This window comes from Dipodomys merriami, unplaced genomic scaffold (assembly GCF_024711535.1).
Source record: "Dipodomys merriami isolate MVZ:Mamm:240054 unplaced genomic scaffold, mDipMer1.0.p SCAF_295, whole genome shotgun sequence".
NCBI lineage: Eukaryota > Metazoa > Chordata > Mammalia > Rodentia > Heteromyidae > Dipodomys > Dipodomys merriami.
In genome coordinates, this window is record NW_027204437.1 from 1,058,287 (window position 1) to 1,061,561 (window position 3,275).

Consider the following 3,275-nt stretch of genomic DNA (forward strand, 5'->3'; position numbering starts at 1 on the left):
GTAGTTGGGTAGGATGCTTGGAGACTTCCCATGTTTCCCCACGGTTGTCCAGGGCAAAGGGGTCAGCTGGTCTGGGGTGGGAGCAGTGGATCCAAGCAGCAATGCCATCCACCTTAAGGGCAGTAGGTGTAGCCAGTAGCACCATGTAAGTTCGCTTCCACCGTGGTTCCAGAAATATCAGGTTGTGTCTTCCAACAAACACCCAGTCCCCTGGTTTAAACAAATGGTGGGGGGGGGGGTAGGAATAGAAGCAGAATCATATAATGCTCTAAGCTGGGTCCACATCCTCTTATGCACCATCTGTAGTCAAGCTTACACAGAAATTCAATATCATCCAAATCAGCAAGCAATTCAGTCTGAAGGGTAGGGATAATGGGTGGAAGGTGTCCATACATTATTTCAAAAGGAGTAAAGCCAAGCTGATAGGGTGAATTTCTTACTCTAAACAGGGCAAAAGGTAACAGCGATACACAGTCTGGACCAGTCTCCAAGGCCAATTTAGTTAAGGTGTCTTTTAGAGACCGATTCATTCTTTCTACCTGCCCTGAACTCTGGGGTCTATAAGCACAGTGCAATTTCCAATCCATCTCCAGTGCCGCGGCTATTCCCTGACTTACTTTTGAGTCGAAGGCTGGTCCATTGTCCTACTCAGTTGTGGTTGGGAAGCCATCCCTGGGTAGGATTTCTTCCAGGATCTTCTTAGATATGACGTTCGCAGTCTCATGCTTTGTTGGGTAGGCTTTTACCCATCCTGAAAAGGTGTCTACAAAAACTAACAAATATTTATATCCAAATTTTCCAGTTTTAATTTCTGTGAAGTCTACTTGCCAATAAACACCTGGCCTATCTCCATGGAGATGAGCTCCTTTTGTAACCAGTTGATTAGGGGCATTGTTGAGCTGACAGGCTTTAAAATTTTTAACAATGTCCTCAATGAGTTGATTTCCTTGCCTGATTTTTACTTCTGAGAGTAGGAGCAAGTTCTCCATTCTTTGGGTTCCCATGTGAGAGACCCGATGGATTCTCATAAGAAACCTCTTGCCCAATCTTTGTGGCAAGATAAGCTTTCCCTCACCAGTTTTCCACCAATCTTTTTCTCTTTTTCTGTTTGGGGGTTTATAGGCCATGGAAATTTTCTTTATCCACTCCAAGTCTTCTTGGGAGTACTGAGGCTCAGGAGGCAAACCTTGTGGCCCTGGGCTGGAGGTCCACCTCCTTCGCTGCCTGATCGGCCAAGTTATTTCCTTTGGTTATTGAATCAATTACCTTTTGATGGCCAGGAAAGTGCATGGCAATATTTGCTGGTTCCCATAAGGCCCGAATGAGGCTTAAAATGTCTTTTTCGTTTATAATAACCTTTGCCTCAGCTGTCAACAGCCCCCTCTCTTGGTAAATGGCTCCATGGACATGCACAGTGGCAAAAGCATACCGACTGTCCTTGTAAATGTTTAGTCTCTTCCCTTATCCCATCTGTAGGGCTTTTGTTTTCTTCTCTTTGTGCAGACGTTCCCTGGGAGAGTGCTTCTGCCCACACTATCTCAGTGTCCATGGTGATTGCTGCACCGGCGTACCTTTTTCCCTCTCAAATGAAACTGCTGCCATCTGTGAACCAGGTATGCTCAGCATGCGATAGTGGCAAGTCCAACCAGTCTAGCCTCTTTTCTTTGGCCTGGTCGCTCTTTTCACACTCAATTTCATGTTCTTTGCCCTTCCATTCCTGTCTTTGCTACTGTCTCTCTCTTATTGTAAACCCTTTCCACTGCAGCTACTAGATCCCTAATAGACTTTTCACTAAGTCTGTCTAGAGCCTGCAACTTTCGCTTTATGTCTGGTGCAGCTTGATTTATATAGGCAAACATAATCATCTGAGCCAACTCCTGGGTCTCAAGATCATACGGGTATATTGACTAAAAGCTTCCATGAGCCACTCAAGATATGCTGCCAGACTTTCACTTCCTCCCTGTCTAACATTATAAACTTTGGCCATATTAGTAGGTTGGCAAGCTGCCACCTTGAGACATGCCAACAGCGACGAGGAGTCGCTCCCTACTTTCAACTGTATTGTTGTCTCAATTGTTGGTTGGATCTCAGGAAAATAGGCAGTGATCAGGGCAGGATCCGTGATAGGTGCTCCTGTGGGGCCAGGGATATGTTTCTGGGCTGCCTCTTGGATATAGTCTCTCTCTTCGGTGGTAAAAAGGACCTGTAAAAACTGACTAAAATCATCCCAAGTGGGCTGATGAGTAAAGAGAATAATTTCAAGCAAACAAATTAAATCCTGGTGTTTCTCAGAAAAGGGGGCATTTTGGGTGTGCCAATTGTGTAGATCACTGGTAGAAAATGGCCAATATTGGAGTTGCTGTTGACCATCTGCATCCACACGACCTATGGTGCGTATGAGATAAATAGCTGCATTAGAAGGGGGGTTGATCCCACTTTGTCGTGGAGTGACTGGCCACTCAGAAACTTTAAGGGCAGGTGCTGAGTGTTTTATAGCTCCCTCCTCCTCTTGACCATTCTCAGGTTCTGCGAAAGGAACCTGGAAAGGAGAATATGGGGGAGGAAACATTTCTTCTTCCAAGTTATCTCCCTGAAAAACCGGGGGGTACCTTTTCTTTCCCTCTGTCTCAGTTACTTTTTGTAAGTCTAGGAGGCTAGATGGAGTGGTGCCTATGGTTTCCAGTCCCATCAGACGTACAGTCCAAAAAACAATAAACAGTACAAACAAAACACACGCAGGCCTGACAGTTACAAAAAAGGGCTTACAAAGTGGAGATCTCCCAAATTGGTCCACTGACTACAGTGTGGGATTCCACACCCAGGACACACAGGAGAAAGAGCAGAGCCAGAGTGGGCGAGTTGCGCCACTGTTAGAAGGCCCTCTTGGTCAGTTCCAGCCCAACACTGAACCGACCCCCACCCCACAATTCACACGGCGGTGTTCCAAGGACTGCCCCCCCCTGCCCCACACAGTGGGGTTCCAAGGACCCCTGCCCCACAAGAGGATCTTGGACATCTCCCAGTTCCTCCACGGTTGTGGTGCAAGTGCATCTACCTCAACAACCCTTTACAAATCGGAGTGGCCATCCTCACAAAGGAAAACGAAAGTAAAACAGACAAATGACAGGACAAGACAAATTAACAAAGACAGCTCTGTATTACCTTTGGAGACTGAGATCTCGAGGGTCTTTGGGGGGATCCAGGACAAGCCCTCACTAATATAGTATACCCAGGTCTCAGGATCCACACCAAGAAGACCATCGAGAGTCAGACTT